This window comes from Mercenaria mercenaria, chromosome 9 (genome assembly GCF_021730395.1).
Source record: "Mercenaria mercenaria strain notata chromosome 9, MADL_Memer_1, whole genome shotgun sequence".
NCBI lineage: Eukaryota > Metazoa > Mollusca > Bivalvia > Venerida > Veneridae > Mercenaria > Mercenaria mercenaria.
This window is the reverse complement of record NC_069369.1, coordinates 11499060-11519738: the sequence shown is the minus strand read 5'-3', so window position 1 is coordinate 11519738 and position 20679 is coordinate 11499060. Positions and strand designations below refer to the sequence as shown.

Below are 20679 nucleotides of genomic sequence, written 5' to 3'. Positions count from 1 at the left end.
ATTTAAAGGTCCAATACTAAGGAAAGTGCACATTTTAATTTCTTTTAAAAAGCACAGAAACTATTTCATTTTATTGGAAAATAAAAGTTGATATGTAGAAATTCGAAATAAATTGCAGTATATGTACAATTATTTTTCTATGAAGTATGAAGAAAGTTAAAAAGACCTGTGGGGTCATTCTGTCGATTCATTGAAATTTCAACATAATACACATACATTTCTTTGAGTTACAAAGATCTGTAAATTTTGACCTGCCAATCTTCATTATTTAGTGTCTTGCAGAAGTCTATGCACTGGCTATGAAAAAAATTGCCAACTCACTTTCCCTTAGTAATGGACCTTTAAAGTTGAAAACAGAAATATACCGGAACCTGGGAGAGATATAAAGATGCTCGATGGGAATTAACGACATGGATTCTGTAAAAATATTACTCAGTATTTTAAGCTACTTTAGACCGGGAATTGCTTATTAAACGTATAACAACATTAGACATAAAGCTGGACAAGATTCCTATAGCAATGCCTAGCATATTGCTTATTATATTTTCTAAAAGTTATATCAAAGATTACATTTTATGTAATATCATTTGTACAGCATTTAAAATTAAAATAGTTTCTGTGTTAACAGGTTTTAACAAACTGCCAGGTCCTGTTGCTATAGAGCGTTATTCTGAACGGTTATGCTTTGAAATTTCTTGAGACAAAACTTGAGATCCCACAAGGAAAGAATGCCTTTTGTAAAAATCTTAGCAAATTATTAACATTGTTTTTCTTATAAGCCATTGTTAGATATATCTCCAAGTTTGGCTATACGGTAGGTATAGGATGGCAAGATGATTATTCTATATACAGAAGAATATGAGCCGCGCCATGAGAAAATCAACAAGGTGGCTTTGCGACCAGCATGGATCCAGACCAGCCTGAATATCTGGTCAGGATCCATGCTGTTCGCTTTCAAAGCCTATTGCAATTAGAGAAACCGTTAGCGAACAGCATGGATCCTGTCCAGACTGCGCATCGCAAAGCCATTATGTTGGTTTTCTCATGGTGCGTGTTCTCAAAATGTTTGGGAAATGGAACATTACTTTTTATCATAAACTGTACTTCACATAATCTTTTCAACCAAGCCTATAAATAAATGTACAGACCTCATGTACATAACGTAATCAATACTTCAAACATTTTCCATAAGGACAGATCCAGAACTTTCATTTCAAATACCATTGCCTTTCCTTTTTAACTTGTTAATCCTATCTGCGTACTTTAAATTTTTCATTCTCGGTAGCCTAGATTGTTTTAGTTGTTTCCAGTAAAGAATACCATTTATTCTATCAAGATTAGCACGAATAAAATCCTTGTTTTCGCCTTAATTCTGTTAATTACAAACATGACGTCTTTAGATACAATAATTAGAAGTTCGGGCCCAAGTCTTAATTGTTCTGTCGGCTTTTGATTAGCAACACTTGGAGATAGAAAATGTCATTTGGTATCGTGTCTAACAGTGTTTTAATTAGAGACCTTATTATTTATTCATTAGTTTATATTACAGTAGTTGAGGCAATATTTAAAGACAAGAGCAGTGTAATATTCCTTTCTGAACAGTGATAGCAGGTGACAAACATCTTAAAGAAAAGGAGTAAAGAGGTTTGCATCTTTTTGTATACTTTCGTCTTCTCATACTATACTTTCAAACTTTCACAATTTTAATGCAAGGTTTAAGAAATATTTAAAATGACAATTTATTATTATTATTTTTTTTATCTATATATGCTTTACTGTTCAATGAAACATTTACTATTATGCCATTTGAACTTGCTAATGGTATAATTCAGTTATAAAATTAACAATTCAAAACGTTTTATATCGTACAGGGTGTAAAAATGAAACGTATTGATACTGATCAAAATAGAATTGGTTAATTACTTCCAGTTTTTAATTGTAGAATATACCCGTACAACTACTCGTATACTCTCACATATTAAAGTGAGGACAGGTCAAGCTTTGAACATAAAGAAACCACTACTCCAAATACACTTAACGAAAGTTCTAACGTTATATTGATAATATTTTTTGCAATATATTTATATAACGAATAGTATATTTATAAGATTTATCACATTTTTTAGAAGCATTTGTTTTCACTAACGCATTCAAATTATAATGAAATTGAGAATGGCTGTGATAATTTTTCCATTCATTTTCCAACCTCATCCCAGTTTTAAGAAGTCTGCAAAGTAAAGGTTGTCTATATAGGCCTAGAGCTGGAAGGTGAAACCCTCCCCCCCTCTAGGGATTTTTGTAGACCCCATTCGTTTTGAAGCCCCTTGTATGTAGATCATATTTCTGAATTCTGCCATCTTGCCAGCGGGTTCTCTATGAGTTACAGCCTGTTATTTACGTTACCTCAACAATTATTTAATAAATGATAAAACTGGAATGTGTTGATTTATATGGTAGAAACAACCACAATCATTAGCAAGTGGGTTTAGTAATATGCAGAATATGCTGTTGTCAATGTTCCCGCTTAGTTTTGTTCTCTCTATCTATCAGTTCATATTGTAATTTACGTTACCATATGTTTTATAAAAATTCTCATATCAGTTAATTCAATAAGTTTAATTGTCAGAAAATATCAGATATGTCTAAATTATAGTATTTTCAGATACACATTACATTAGTATTTAAGTATTTATCACTCAGCCGTTTTAAGAACAAGTGCGTTACAATTATATACGTTACTAAAATTCACGATATAATATTTTCATTTCTCAGTCAATAGATTGTTTGTGTAATCCTTATAATGATGTTCAAACTTAAATAATGCGAGCTTCTTATCAAGCTCGAACTAGCTTGATATAAAAATGCATATAGCACAACACTGACATTGTAACCTACGTTACGATACGTTACTGAATGTTTATTTTAGTAACTGAAAAATACACGCACACAATCGCTTATCTGTTTAACCAAATAAATTCACACAAATCTAAATTGAGAAACAATTTAGTTGCGGGATTCAGTCATCTAAGTTATCATAATCACTGTCTGTTTCGTATTTGGTGTCAATCATATTGATCATCTCTACTTCTTCATAGTCATCATCAGAGTCATTGGAGTCACATGTTACTAATGTGTCACAAATAATTTCAGCTAGTTCTTGAAGCACTATATTATCGGAACACCAGTCATATTCAAACAGATTTTCTGATCCAAATTTCTATCAACTTTCATCTACTTATGGTGTAATTGGGAAAATTGATATTTCACACATGTTATGTGCATTTTGAGTGACAATTGGCACAGTGGAAATAGACTCATGTCAATGCCATTATATTTGCTCGGCACATTGCCAGCACCTACTTGATACTTAGCAAGAAACCTGTCAAATTATAAGTTTGTTGATGTTATTGTATTCTTCACTCCATAGATTGCAGAGACAATATTTTCGATGCCTTTAAGAGGTCACCAGATCAGTGATGTGAACTACTTTTGCTAATGTTACAACATACACCTGGTTTTTCTCTACTAATTGAGCGGTGTTACTATCCCTGTGCGAACAAAAGCACTGGTTGAGTCAACCAGTCAGACAGTGTATTGCAGGAAAAATTGAGCAGATTCTTTCTCCTTTGCTTATAAAGATGCTGTGAGCATTTAAATGGTGTCTCTTATTGCCTGTTCCAGTGTAAAAAAGAGTATTTCGTATTTTTGAAGATATCCTCAATAACACAAACGCGTCTGTATCAGGGGATCTAACTTCGATTTTCGCCTTTCGTATAGTGCTAGTAGTACTGATATGCATGCAATGAATATTATTCTTGTGTCTGCTTCTTCCTTTGTATAGAAACAGTGGTACGGTATATAGGGTCGAGCTTGAACTTTGTTCCCATCTTCACTTGTGACTTTTCACCATTGACAAAATACAGATGTCTTCTTCTTCATTTTTGGTGCATAGGAATCACATTTTCATTATTCGAGAATTAGATTTATCAACTGTGTTTTGTAACTGACTCTTACAGTCCTCTGTCGATCAAATCATATCAGCGTGGAAGACGTAGATCTTCTCCAAAATTCTTACTTGTCAGGAGTGAAAATCAAAGTACCATGTGACTGAAAAGCATTCATGTCAAATAGTGAAAAAAACAAACACAAGCTGTCTTAGGTAGTTGACTTCGGTTACATCTTGGAATGTTGCAGGGATGGTTACTTACTAAGCTTTGCAGCAGGACGTTACTGTCAATCAACAAAACAATGTCATCTTTTTTGGATAGTTAAGTAGTTTTGACTTGTCTGTTTTCATTGGCATTGCAGTTGCAGTGGTTATAACGGGCATGGGATAGGTCCTAGAGGAAAAGAAAGTGTCAATGCTAGATTTATGTTGTGCTGAACAGCCAAAAGTACCAACTGTTCATACACGTTACGTTCTGCTCTTATCTGTAGTATTTTGTTTTGAGTATTTTAACTTCAGCTGTGGCAAATGTTTTGAGTTTTCCTCTCTTAATCTTCTCTTAATGGGGTCTTGAAAAGGAACTGAGTCAATCTTCTTTTGGTAATCCGTCCATTGTTTTTACACCTATTTCAGTTGCCTTAAGGTCATGAGCGACTTCTGATTTCACAGGAATACCAGACGACACACAGTAATTTTCATCTTTGCTGGGGTTTTTTAAGCCTGGAATGGGTTTGTGAAGGATTTTATGCCGTCATAACCCCATTAACTTCTTCTTCACTCCTGCGTATTTGAGTAGGTTATACTTCTTTGTGTTGGGGCATATCTTCTCTGTGTATTTCTGCATTCTGAAGTGTTGCTTCAACATACCTGGCTCTATAATGACGTGTCATGCACCAGTGGACATATGCAGCATAGTTTCTACTGAAAACAAGTATGCCAACATCAGGCTTTGCATGTCTTTACTTGTCTGCTCTGTAGTGATATCTACAGCATTTCTCAATGCTGGTACAGAAGAACTAGATACACTGAAATCATTACTTCGGAGTAGCTCTTCTGTACCTGGATCAATATTCATCAATGTCAACAGGTAAACGAGGAGGTAGCGGGCATCAATATTGCGATCAAATGCGAAGAACAAAGAGCACAGTTTTACAGAGATGCTGTATGTAAAACAGAAGCATAAATCTGTGTTGCTTTGATGAGCAACAACATCAAGTGAATTATGTTTACATACATTAACCAAAATTAAGCAGTTTTGCCACTTTCACCCTTTCTGATTTCTGATTTGAACTGCCCATGTCTATTGAAATATTCTTCAAAGTCAGGAGAGTTATTATTTCAAACACCTTTGCATGGACTTTCAGTTCGTTTCTGTAATATAAGTTTCTTCTGAAATGCTTTCTTTGCGGGGTTTTGTCTCTTCAAACTTGCATAGAAGCAAACGCTCAGGAGCTTCCTTTACAGTCCTGTGTACATTTAGGGTATGGTTGTAGCGTTTACCTTGTAATACTTTATCAAGTGAACCACTAGAACAAATTCCTGATTCTATTACAAGTTCTGTAAGACCATTGCCCTTCATTAATTTTCTGAGAGGCCCAGATAATGAGCAGATTGTGTGAAACACACCCATTCTAACAATTATGTTACCAAGTCCATCTCTAGACTACAGAACCAAAGAATATGCCTTCTTAGCAACAGCCGAGTCACACGTCACTATAATCTATTTCTGGCAAACTTTATTACTTGCATCTACTGACGTTTTTATCATATGCTGGGCTGTAGTATTATCACTGATTGGATAATTCGAAGGTGCCATATATATGAAGCAAGTCTGAGCACTCACTCTCTGCAAGTCATTTCACACATTTGTAATTTATTTATTTATTTATTTCATTTCATTTCATTTCATTTTCCACAGAAGTAAATCAGTTTCATTTCACACGAAAATGATTTTTTTGTTAATCTTGATTGTAAATTCAGTTTTAAGAAAACTATATATTATTTATGTAATTAGTAATTTTCGTTACATAGATTTATATTTTGTAATATATTTTTATGTTTTAAAATATATAGTACACATTTATGTAATTTGTACATGTTACGTATCTGCTTAAACAAAATATTTTACAATATCCCAAATATTTTTCGACTTTTTTTAAAAAAGAGTAATTATTATAAATTTGAAACTCATATGTCAACATTATATTATTCCATCTTCTTTACTATACATTACCGCCTATTTTTTCGTAATAATTAGAAGATCTTACAACTGATATAATTACGTCAAGCTCACATCTGTCATAACCAGAACCTCTTTTCATAACACTTTTGACATAGACACTTCAAATAAAATCACATAGTTATATTTTCTATTTTCGTTACAATTTTTGGTAACGTAAATTTGATAACGTAAAGCACATGCCTATAAGTGTCAATTTTACCTGCAAAATGTACATTTGTATATTCTGTCTTTATATAATGACATATTGTGTAGCTAGTAAACCATCTATGGCTAATTGTAGTGCCAGTGAGTATTTTCTAGAAATTATTAATGGTAACGTATAAAGTAGGCTGTAACGTAAAAAGAACCCGACTGCCAGATGGCAGAATTTCTGGAATGATAGCTCATATTATACGCTTTAAGAAAATCATAGCGTAGAAATATCCCTAGAGGGGGGATGGGGGGTTATTGTCAGCTCAAGGTCTAATAATTAATAAACGAACGAATTTTGTTTTTAGGTAGATAAATCATGACAAATGCAAAAGATTTCTTTAAAAGATAATGAAAGTGGCCAGATATTTGATCACATATTCTTACCAATATTACAAGAAAAATATTAAGTTTTTTTTCGAGACATTTTAAAAATGGTAAGTGACCGTAAAATGAATAAAATTATATCATTCTATAATTTTATTGAAATTCCAACGTGTAAAATGTAATAAATGTACTACATGTAGTATGGAAAATATTGAAAAACTTAACTAGGGAGGTTTTAAAGTTTCGGTTAGTATATATTGAAACACACTTAATATTGCAATATCTGTGAGTAGTAGGGTGACATTAATTAAATGAATATTACCATTTTCTATAACGTTGCATGAAAAGAAAACAACAACAGACATACATACATTGTAATAAATTCACCAGATTTTTCAGTGATAAGACCTACTAGTATATCACGAGGTAGTCTTTCAGTGAATAGTCAGTGTTTTCCCTATTTCTCTGACATCTCTATTAGAAAAAAACATATATAATTGTTTGTTTAACAGGAAAGACCTTTTCCTTATAAAGCAACGAATGTGATATATGAGTTATTGAAAATGCCATATTTCTTGTTATTGTAGTGAATTATAACTGAGAGAATGAATTTCTGCTAGGTCGCCAAACACGACATGCTCATAGTAAGCTACTGAGACAATTCATCGTCACACGTTTATTCAAACGACATCTTCTTTTTAACCACTCAGCTTATTCCTATCAAACTCAATCAGTAGACATATTTAAGGTTGTTCAAAGAAATTCATTTGATGCAGAATTATGCCAGCAACGGTAACGGAAAGGAAAAAATTAAATTTTCTTGTCAGAAACAGTCCACCAGATTTCAGATTAATTTTACTGACAATGGTTGTGGCTTACCTTCTAGCGATAGATTTCATAGTATTCAAATTCGTCCAAAAATGTGACCTCTAGGGGGCATGGTCGTTTGTTTTATTATACGAAGGCATCGAACGGAACATTTTGAATAAAACCCCCAATAAAACAAGGCACAGTTCATTGTGGATATATATACATCATTAAAGACTTAATTTATACCTGAAGTTAAATATGATATTTTAAGCATGTTGTATCAGATGTTATAACACATTTCCTTATTTTACATGCATAGATCAGTATGAAAACAACTCGACAATTTTAAAATTCGAGTATTTTTATTATCTGACAAACTCGCCCAATATGGTATGCGCGATATTTGTTATTTTTATTCTAGACGCCATTTTTGAAAATATATACTAGAAGACGGGAACTGAAACAAAATGCTATTATTTTGCTGCAGTTTCAGTAGCCCAAAATGAATGAAGGTGAAAATAATTTTTTAGAAAAAATATCTGATTTATTTACTTTAAGGCCTTTTTGGACTTTTAAATACTTTTGTCTGCAAGTAAGTTACTTCATTGTGCACGGGACAACTGTTTGGCAAACCAACTGTTCGAGCCACATTAAGGGGACCATTATAAAACTATTTGTTAGCGACAAATGCGAAGTTTTGCGCCAGTGAGAATTTTCAGTATAAAATGGGAGTTGTAATGGGGTACAAATATTTGCACCATTTAAATGCTGCAATAGAATGAACAGATCCATCTGAAAATATAACAACCCTGAGTCCAAGTCCGGGTAGCCTTTTTACAGCCACCATACAGCATTTAACGACTGTTATTTTGACAGTTAATAAAATATCCGAAAAAATTCTTTGGTAGCATATACCCGGTTTGATTGTGTCTGTACATAAGAAATACTGAAATCTGCAACATCCCTCACGCCCCCTAGCATCGGCTTAAACGGAATCCTATTATAGTACATGCAATCATTCCAAAGGAGCAAAAATATAACAACACGAGTCCAAGTACGGGGATATATTTTATAGCCGCTACACGGCACTTAAAGACTGCTGTCGTGATAGTTAATAAAGTCTGTGTAGAGGTTAAACCTTATCTTCTTAAACAAGAAAGAGCTAACAAGTGAATTATTTATAAAAGCTCTATTGTAGTCTGTAACTGATATACTAATCTTTGTATCTGATCTGTTAGTCACCTAATGTAAAGGTGATGTAGAATGGCAGAAATGAGCTGTATTTTACAGTTCATTGACTTGTCTTAAGTAATTTGCTTCGATTTAAAACACTTTGTACTCACTCTGATATTCATCGCACACCCTTCAAAAGACAAGAAAGCAAAAGCAATGCAGGAAAAAGGCTACCTGTCTTTTTTCTCTCAAAAAACAATGACAATACTGATCAATAACATCCCAAAAATCTAGTTAGTTTATATATGATTATATACTGATTAATATTTATAGAAACACGATTATGCGTTAACGAGTATGGATAGGTTATAACACACTAAATAGTTGTTGTTCTTTATTCTTTATAAAATTGACCTAATTCCAATGACCGCAGCACACATCAGGACCAATTTTAAATGTCTGTAACCTACATTTTCTTGAAGAATATTGTCAGTACTAACTAAAAATCAAAAGAAAAGTGGGGGTCATGTTTGATGCAAGAAAAATAATTTCAGTCAAACACACAAACTGCAAAATCAGCTAAAAAATGAGACCCCAAATTATACTGGTGGTGTATGATCTAAGTTTCCATGAAAAAATTTGTAATGTAAATGGTACCTACATGTCAAGCATAGATCTGTCATGTGATTTTAGCAAAAAAATTGCAAAGAAAATTAGGAAAATAGCTCTACAGAGCAAAAAGCAAAAAAAACTGAGGACTATTTGTATCCGCCATTATGCGACTACCATTTGTTTTCGCGCCATTTTTCTTTTTAGTGTCTGTATGCCAATAGTAAGCCTTCATAATAGCTGAAAAGTTTAAAAGTGAAAATTTAAATGAACAAACGATCAGTTTCAAATTATAATATTAAAACGTTTTAGTTTAGAAAGCATGCTTCTTTTCCAGTTGTTTAATGTATTCTAAAAATATAGTGTTGTTGCGTTTTTATACATCTTATGAAAAAGTGAATTGTTTGTTTTCCAACTGATGTTTTTCTTTTATTGTAAAAATGAAAGCTTTAGGGGTAGAGAGACGTACAATTTCTATCGTGACAACATCTTAGACCGATCTCAATGTAATAATCTTTGGATAAACCTCCGGCAGTGAAAGGTTTCTGGAAGGAATCAGATAGATAAGCTCGATATGTTACTTGCCGTGTCAAAATGTACCCTTTGACTAGAAATTTGAACTAAAATCACTACACATCTGTATTAATGGTGTACAAGACTAATATACGTGCTGTTAATCCTACCTTGAAGAATATAGAATCAAAGAACTATTTGGAATTTACGATTCTTATAAACAGTTCTTTAATATCAAACTCATTTCACTCAGTGAAAATCTAGAGGTATACTAATTTCAACTGGTAAGGTGGTATGAAAACAGATTCCATCGAGGCAAAATATTATCAAACACCTGCACGTAATACAGTGGTTTGCATAAATAATTCATTATCAAACCTTACCTTTATTGTTGTCTCATTTTGAGCTTTGCAGCATGCATATGATAAATCCGTTTTGCAGATAAATTGAAAATAGATTCAGAAGTTCGATGAAAATGTCTTTGGCCGGAAATAGATCACATTTGCATCTGAAATGATACTATGATATAAACCACCTGTGTAAAATGAGTTTATGTAATATTTAAGTTTTGAAAAAGAATCTAAGGATGTAAAATGGATTCAAACACGAAAGCATTAAAACTTTTTTGAAAAAAGAATATTTTGAAACAATTGACATTTAGTCAAATATAGATAACAATTATTTCGTGACACAGTAAAAGTCATAAATCTGGAAATGTTTATATCATTGTTGCTTCAAAAGAAAATGAAGCTGTGCTTACGCAATTAGATCTCATGAAAAATTTAATATTTATCTAAATTCAGAATCACAACTAGGCAGTGGGCGAAAATAACTCTTCCCAAGTTGACATTCAATCGAGTTTAAGTATGATTTTATGTTGCCGCATAATTTAATATGCACGGAAAGATTTTATCTGATGTCATTGTAAAGGACACAAGGTGTAGGGTACGCTTATAGTAATCAAGCATGCTAGTATTAAGTGTCACTACCCACGAAGTTTACAATTTTCATAGATCTAGGTTAACTTTGTAAATGATATTTTAACTCTTAACTTAAAATTATTCTACCTTATGCTGCGTTTACACTTAGCCACGATGCCCACGATTTGAGAGAAGGGTGGTGAGCGTGGGGGCTCATGGGATCGAATCGTGGTGGTCTTGAGGGAACTTGGTGGAATCGTGATGATCGTAAGGATCGTGACAAAATTTTTGACAGTCAAACATTTTGCCACGAGTATCCCGATTTATCTTAAATCTTGAGAGAGCGTGAAAATCGTTGTAGAGCGTAATGCAGCTTAACAGACCTTAACGTAGCGCATCATACATTGATGCTCCATCGTATGTGGATCTTGGTGAACTTGGAAACACGATTCTAAGTTGCACTAGATCTGGAGGCATCCTTACATAGTTGACGTTGGAACCAAAATTTTCGCCTGAGTTCTATGTTGAAAAGTTCAGGGTATTGTCCCAGTTGGTGCCTTTGGTTTCCACTTTACCATTGTCTCACCCAGCAGGTCTTAGGCCTTCTATTTCTTCTTCTCCTTCCTCTCTTTTCTATCCTGCCTTGTTCCGTCCCTTGTTGCTGCTGCCGACGAGTAACTATTATAGGCATACACGAAAATTGCAAATTCAGCGGCATCTTGTTCAGCTCTTTGATGCATAGCTCGTTCCTCTTTGGAGTCTCTGGAGAGAATGAGAGGATGACCCATGCCTCCTATTTATACTCCAATCGTGCTCAAAAACGTGACAATCTTGATCAAGTCGTGGCCATAAAACGTAGGAGAGCTTAACAAAATTTGATAACGTGAGGGATCTAAACCGAACGTGACAAAACGTGATAGCTTATCGTGGTAATCGTAAGAGAACTTGAGAGAACGTGATGAAAAACGTGACAGATCTAGACCAGAATCGTGTTGGTTTCGTAATAAAACGCTGCAGGTAGTAACAAAACGTACTGAGAGCGTACGAACGCGTAGGAAAACGTAGTAATACAAAATTCGTGCAATAAATCGTGGAGCTCAGAGTTTTTCTTTAAATCGTGGACATCGTGGCTGAGTGTAAATGCAGCATTAATCTACGACTTTGTTGTTTAGAATGTTATATAGATTGGTGATTAAGCCTTTTTAATATGTAGAAAACAGGTGAAAGTGTTTTGATTTTGAGCATACTGGAAAATGTATGTTATATAACTAGCTTTATAAGGCATTATGTTTTTTGGTCGATTTACCAAAACGACAGCGTACCGAGTTGAAATCAACACCACACTGAGCTGTATCACCTAACATAGATAATCTTTGCGTTTTGTTGCATGTTTACTTAAGAAATAATTTATATCAAAACCGTGTTTTAACACTATACTCGATGGGCGGTTATACGTCGGGCGTAATAATTAAATTATTTCGTACGACGTGTAACCGCCCTAGTGTATAAATAGTGTTCAAACACGACCTTGCTATAAATTATTTCAATTCTAAAATATATTTTAATGTAAACTTTAGATAAAATATGAACTGTTTATTATTAGCGAAATGGTAGGTCGTCACGCTACTTTGTTTATACATGCAAGGACGGGAAATGGTAATACGTCTTGCGGAATAGTTCCATAAGGGCGCAAATGATTGCGCATTATTCTGCACAGCTAATAACCAACTCAGTGTGTGTGTGTAAATTAATTAAGCCAGTTATGATATGTGACATTTCGTTTTAAACGTGTTTTTAAATAAAATAGTTTGATCAAATTTGAAAGCGTTATATTTCTCGATGCATACATGGCGCTAAATATAACGTCGACGTGACGTCAATTAAGAAATGAATTTTTTTTTCGGTGTTCATGCGAAATGACCGACAGAATAGGATCGTCAAATCCATGAATCGCGCTAGCGATTCATGTTTAATTTACCGATCCTATTCTGTCGTTCATGAACACCGAAAAACTACATTTCATTTCTTATATTTACATTATATTTCATAATACAGTATTTCATTAGTTAGTATAAAATAAAAGATTATATTATAATTGAACACATTTTGGTCAATTGTTTCATTCAATTTTGATGACTTGGTTGTATACAAATATCTACTCGTATAATGTAGATTTTTTTTACAGAAACTAGAATATAGTGTTTCATAGAAAGCTCACTATTATATAATTTCCTTTCAGGAATGATCAAAAATGCTATTGACCCTTATTTGCCCAGCACTTTAGTGTAGATGTTATATTAGCTGTAGTTTATTATGTATGTGAGTATAAGGTGCTATATTAGTCTCGGGTGTATCAGCTGCCTTGTAAGTTCACAGTAAGAGCTGAAGGCCAACGTCTCTCCAGCCACCACACGTAATTAAATTAGCAGGAAAAATGAATAATATATCCGGTCGTACACTGGAAGTATAATCTAGTACATCTGTCGTAGCTTATGGTGTTTGTTGAGAAAGAAAAATTAGTTGAGTAAAAATCACTATTAATTCTTATATCACTGTACGGTCCCGTATTATTTATAAAGCAAAAAAACGTCAAATTACTTTGCGTACCAGTGCTATGATATGGGTAAATAAGAGAGCTTTTGAAAGTAATGATATGTAAATATTAAACTTCACAACACCATCTTAATGTTCGTGCTATATCAAATTTCAGGTGGAATCACTCGGCCGTTATCATTCTACAAGGCTTGCACAGATAAAACAATGGCTATTATTTATAATATTTTTAAAGCCTTTTTATAATTCCAATACAATTCTTCGTTGTGATATTATATCTCATTTCATTTTCCTTTCTATGCAGTTTGCAGGAAAAAGATAACTGATAGAAAAACAGACAAACTCACAAATATAAACAGGTTTGAGTCCGTTCTCTAAATCTGATTAATCCATATACGTGCAAGTACAATGTGATCAAATATAGGTATTCTATAATAATTATATTAATTTATTGAAAAGAGAGAGAGAGTTGTGCACCATGTGTGTCAATAAATTATTATTTAGAAAAAAGCAAACGGATATATAAATCTGTTATGCAGCCATGATTGACAATTTCTCGGATGGTAATAAATTTTCATTATTTACAAAAATCAAACAAAGATACAAAAGTTTACCCCTTAAAAATAAACATGTTTGCGTTATAGTAAGATGGTGCTTGAAATTGCATGTGAAGTTATTCATCATTGTTTTTTAAAATAAAAAACAGAAAAAACAACAACAACAAAAAAAACAACAACAACAAAGATCAGCTTGCTTTTTAAGGTAGTTGGCTGTTAAAGGTTATCAAATTTCAGATTTCTCTTAATTCATATTCTTCGAATGTAGTCCCGTACCTTTGGAATTATATTCTGGCTATCGATGTTTCCACTGTTTCAGAAAGATACATTCAGGTGATATCACATTTCCTCTTTACAACACCATAAACCCCCGGAAATAGTTGCAAAGTAAAGTGTACTTTTCGAACAAATGAAAAAGACAGAAATGGTTCAAGTATTTAAAGTAATGCTTCAAATCTTTGACAGTGCGCCTTATTCGCGAAGCTGATGAGTTCACAATGAAAAATATATACAAATTATTTGCTCAGTTTTCCTTAGGAGATTAAGTAGTATGATTCTAAAGAAACAATAATCGATATATAACATGATGCGTATAAAAATATACTTCAAAGAACAAAATAAAAGCAAAATAATAGCAGACTCGGTTTGATTATTTTGACAGGAAATGAAATGTTATGAAACCCATCCCTCCCTTTCAGCACTGGCTTAAGCGGAATTCTGTTACACTCCATGATCCCTAGCGCTCCAGATATATAACAACACTGAGTTCAATCCATATATATGTCGTTTTCTTGTTTTCTATATTATAGATGAATATATCAGGGTTTCTGTTGTTGGTCTCCGTGTTGTTGATTGGCTACCTTGGGCACGTGACGGCTCAGGTAAGCTTCTCTACTCACTGGGGTGGTGGAAAACGGTCGTCAATATTCAAAACCCAGCCAGAAGACCGAAAACATCAATCCATCTTCGACAGGGAGAGGGGATCACCAATTTTCGACACTCCAGATATTATCCCGCAGCTATTTAAGGAAAACAACGACTTACTACAGTGTTTAACGAGAATGGAAATGAATGTCATGAAGTACATGTCCCTTATTTTGGAGGTAAATATTAAATTCAGACAGATAAAATTAAAATTAAAATTTAAATAAAACGAAAAACACTTTAAAGATAAATAAGATAAACTCCCTTAAGGATACCAAATCAGACTATTTGATCTGAAATAAATAGAGAACCTCGTTTATATCAGCGAAAGATCGAAACGTCGCTCAGCGAGTGAACTCAGATGTTGAAAGTAATTTCGACCTTGCACTGTAACAAACAAATGTTCTTTTTATCTCATGTCTTTTAAATGCGTTTTTAACAATTACACCATTATTTTCTCGAGCAATGTCGTGCGCATCGGACAACGTCATATGCATCATCATTCCACAATATCAGTATTGGTAAAATGTTAAATATTTTAATATATCTTTTTCATTTCAAAACGGCGATCAGCACATCTTTATATCGCTTTATATGTGTGGTACACTATGTACAACAAATAAATTTCAATTTGAATATAACTATTTCATAAGTACGTTAGACAAAATAAGGGCCAACTTATGTTTTTAAAACTCTACTGGATTATCTTTCAACATTGATACTATGAGCACTACAGTGGGTATTATGAGCACATCAAATACAGCTTACAAATTAAATATTTATAAGTAGACATTTTGTACAAAGGCTATATATGGTTTTCTATCATCGAGATACTCTTAAGTACTAAACTAATGCCTGTAAATGTAATAGCTTATATGAAATAAAGACGGGAACAGTTAAATACCATGCAACCTATTCCCGGTCTCTATGGTTTCAACCATCATATCTGTAAAATGATTTATTCTTGGTTATTCTGGACATATTTTACATTGATCCTAAAGATATCCAGGTGGTAGTAGACATTTCTTGAAGTTTCTTCAATTATTTTGGAGTCCTATAGGTCGACGTATAATAAGAATGGTTATGTCAAATCAAGGAAAAATCGGAAAGACGGACCAAACAGTAGTTCAAGCCTTCTTATCAAATATTTGTAATACATTGGTCTTTAGATACAGGACTTCGTTTATACATTTGTTATGTAAGAACGGTAGATTCGCTGTAAAAAGAATTAAATTTCGCTGTTCAATTTGTAAAGTGGTCCCATGTTTTGTTTTACATCACTGTTTACAGACTATATCATAATACACAAAGTCCTAGAACTTATTAATTATTGTAAACTGTCGGTGACTAATTAAATACTAACCAGTCTTTTGTTCGAGAGTCCATTTGATTATCTTCTTTCTATTATTTTGCCCCTGCTTAATAACCTAGTATGTTTTATCTTAAGCAGGTCCTAGTAGAGTCCCTTCATAAATCCAGAGTTATGATTATATATGATAGACAAAGGAATATGCTTCGTTAAATTCTTTATATCTAAAAAATGTTTCATAATGACAGAACAACTTAAGGACAGTACAAACGCTATGCTCTGCCATTCTTAGGTAGAACAAATAAATCATATGTACGGAAGAAAATAGATAATTTTATTATCGCATGTTTCAGTACCAGATGAATTTATATTTCAACAGAAATGTAAAATGTCCTGTTTATTTCTGAAAAGTGTACCAGATATATAAGATATTTTCAATTGTTCAATTTAGAATGTAATTGAGACAGGACTTGATTTTAAGGATTAGTTGGTGGGCACAAAAACTTTGCATTTCTAGACAAAGGTTTCAAAGGAAAAGAAGCATGCCAGCTTTGCTATCAGCCTCTGTCTAAGAGTTGTCTTTCTTCTGCTTACGTTAGTACGCGGTGGAATGTCTAGACAAATTCAAAACGTCATTGAAGTGCAGAGCATAAGGTTAAATGCTTACGCGAACACACTTTTCTGATGTAACCACGGAGAACAATTGCATATTATGCATATGTTATAACGGGAGCTCCTTTTGAATTTAGATATGAATCAGTGATCACTTTTGAAAATGAAAAAAGCTCAGACGTGGAAATTGCGGAATCATTTAACATTTCATTCATGGAAATATCAATAGCCAAAGACATAGGAGAAGAGAAGCCAGATTTCCATTGTAATGCTGAAGCTGTAGCAGTATGCAATTTTACTAATGTAACAGCAAATATAAAAATCCTTTACATTGCCATTTATATGTTTTAGCTTGATAAAAGGACTTTTTGTTTAGTGCATAAATTATATTGAACCCTTTCTGTATTTACAGAATGAGTTAAAACAGGCACAAAAATGTATTCTTGCGGAGAAAGATGTCGAATATGACTGACGAGACGTGCTACATGCAGCTGGTAATTACATTTATTCAAAAATTATTCTGAACGTCCTCGATACTTTTTCCCCTTAGTTCCTTATAGACTGCCGTTGTTGTTAGATGTAATGAAACGTCAACGCAATAGTATATCATCTGGCCATATTCCAGCTTCTGATAGAAGAAGAACCCCGGATATTACTTCAGGCACAGGCTGGCACACGTGTAGAACCACGGACCTTCCGTAAACCAGCGAGATTGCTTCCTCACAGAAAAGTATTATTATCCTTAAGTGAGATTTCGAAACTACAACGGCGAGAGGCAAGTGATTCGACCTTAACCACCCTACAACGAAGGCCATTGACATGTCTGCTTAAGCCATAATATACAATACATACTAACTGGTTTACATTGCCAGTATGTTTACCTTCTGATGCAATTGATCTGAGAAGCTTAAGGTTACATTTATATTCTGCACGTTAGATCAGTCGGAACTAATGCCTCAGTTTCAACTACCCGGACACGCTAGATAAAGATTCTGAAGTGTAGAAACTTGATCGTCATATATGCTGAACAACCTTTAATTGAACAGGACGTTTAAGGATTTTATTTACACAAAATTAGCTGAAACAAGTTGTAAGAAAGAACATAATTGATTGAAAGTTGATACAATACCCTATTAAATGTTATGACGATTTTATTATGGTTGGCGTGCGTGACTTAAATATAATTCAACATCGTGGATTAACACGAGTAAATGGAACGACTTTACGTTCAATAAACAAAAGACCGGTCGTTTGACTACTTCACCAAATTGAAAAATATTCTTAGCCTTACTAAACCCTCGTTGGGATTATCTTTTATACATAATTTAAAATGAAATCAAATTTTACCAGGGCATTGAAATTTTAATGACCACATTATGACGTAATGTCATGTTTCCTTTTCATAACATATTAACTTTGATTTTTCCCTATCCATATATTGTAATTGTATAACAAGTTCTTAAAATTAGACGTACACATTTGGTGTAGCATATATCTATAATATAAAACTTGAAATGTGTCTGATTCTCTAAAGAAATATATAACGTAATGCTGTTATTGAACATCTTGTCGTTTGTCAAGGGTGACATCCCATTAGAGACGATGATGTCTAAGGAAGATGAATGATATAGAAGCAATTGAGATCAATGTATTTTTTGTGTTTTTCTTTGCCAAACTAATCATTTGGCTTGCGAAAAGTATGCATTAATCTTTCTTTTCTATAGAAATTGTGCTAAGAGATATAAAGACTTCCAGACTTTCATAAATAAATGGCTGTTTTTCAAAAGTGTTCAAGCTAGGTTAATAAAAGTTGGTATTTGAATGGGTAATATGTACATTATGCTTAGTTCAAAGGTCGCGGTCACTATTGAAGGTCAAGTAAAATTGTTTCTGGTTCATAACTTTTATATGTATTGATGGATTATCTTAGTGCTACAAACAGACGTTCCCCGTGATGAGACAATGTGTCAACTTATGATCTATGCTTGGCGATTAAAGGTCAAGGTCACTGTTCAAGGTCAAGTAAAAATTTGTTTCTGCGCCATTGCTTTTATTTGCATTGAAGGATTTTTTATTACTATTAAGAAATGTTCCCCATGTTAGACAATGTGTCGCGCATTGTTGTCGGTCAAAGGTCAATGTCTCTATCGAAGGTCAAGTAATTCTTTTCTTTAACCGGTAGGGGACGTTTGTTTTGTCACAGCAATACTCGGACATTTGTTAATCGGGTTTTGTATATTTTCTATTTGAACACATGCTATTTGTGTTATGACATAAATTATTAACACGGTGAAACTTTAATAATGCGACATGGAAGTTTATTTTCTAATGATTCAATGTTTTATTACAATCGTAAATATAACATAATATTATATCAAGATATAGAAATTTTAACTAATTTATTGTTAACATTGAAATATTTTCTTTACTCTTCTTATATGCAATAGATAGATTTGAGTCTTTTTAAGTTCGTATTTGTAAAACAAAAGCTGTATTTTGTTGTATAATATTTGCACGTATATGATACAATGTATTTAAAAAAAAACCCATAATATTTCTGTTTTCAGGAGTGGAATGGAAGAATAAAGAAAATAGATTTTGAAGAGCTGTATATTGTTGTTTCCAGCAAGTCGTGTATGGAAGCAAGGACACAATGGACATTTAAAATATTATTTCGTTTAAAGATACCACAACTGTGTAAATATTACTCCTTTTTCAGTGACAAATAAAAACAGTGAAAACAAACAGGCTATGTATTTTAAGTTGACTCCTTTTATACCATATTTAAGCTCTGAAATTCCATCACGATTTACATTGTATTCATTATGACCAATGGAAAATCAGTTCTACTTCATAATTAGAGGACGCTTTGACCAGGAACCTTTAACTTTACAGGCTCATCGATTGTGATAGGTTTGTTATTTTTATAATTAGAGAACTGTTTAACACACCAGCTTTAAACGTCATAGGCTCTCGTACATGGATAGATCCAATGTGTTGTCTAGAAGTCAAAGGTGAAGTTATCGGCCAGCCTTGATTTTGATTTGATTTATACTATTGTGAAACAATTATTTCAACTTAGATAAATCACCCTTGACATCTCATTCGTATCATATCCATCGCCGTAAGTGAAAGAGAGGGAAGCCTGTTTCCTATTTAATGCTGTGCGTCAAGCAAGAGAATTTCTGGTACTTTTCTTACGTCTTTGGTATGACGCAGATAGGGATTGAACCAACGAACTTGCGCACTCGAAACGGGCGTTCTACCACTGAGCTGTTCATTGACCCGTTTCCGATTTCATATCACTTTGCTCTCCACTCCTGCCCTCTTATAACAATAGCTAAGCGGGCGATTTTCTACCTTTTCAAAAGCTATCCTTGTATTGATTCCGCGTTTCCATGTACTATTGGAGTAGGCATTACTATTAATATTTCGTAATGTTTTTACATTGTTAGAAGTTGACGGAACCGTGTATCCCCAAAGGAGTGTGCAATGAATTTGCCAGCAATAAAGTTGCTGGATACTTGCTGTATATTATCAATAACTTTTGTTTACGATCATAAACCAAATTAAGTATTGTTCACTGCGAATGTTTAGGCTCATAACGTTTCAAGGACTTCTGTACATATGTAAATATGAGACTCAGTAGAACTGTTGACGAGAAAATAATATTTACAAAAAAGGTATAAAGATGCAGACTAAAACTTTTATATAGAAACAGAAACAGCCATTCTATTAACTAGCAGATTGGTAGTAGAGAAATCGTAATTTTCGTTTCTTTGCACTCTACAATTTAAAATGGTTTTCGCTAATTTTCAAAGTTACATAGTAACAAAGTAAGTGCATACAGAGAGGCAGCAAAACGAGTATTATATATTTTTCTTGCATGCTTAAAACTGACTATATAAAATTGTGCAACTTTCTCTGATAAGAAAAGTGCACGCAATCAGTTTCAGACGTTTGACAGCAGACATAGTTATAAATACATATCTTAG

The 20679-nt window shown here is 33.3% G+C and overlaps 1 long non-coding RNA gene across 1 annotated transcript; it reads left to right on the top strand.

Moving 5' to 3' along the window:
- Window positions 1-1547: 1547 nt before the first annotated feature.
- Window positions 1548-19726, top strand: LOC123547733 (uncharacterized). The gene is made up of 4 exons (XR_008372528.1): window positions 1548-1644; window positions 14649-14942; window positions 17097-17178; window positions 19252-19726. It is a non-coding gene; the product is annotated as an uncharacterized LOC123547733 (long non-coding RNA).
- The last annotated feature ends 953 nt before the right edge of the window (window positions 19727-20679 follow it).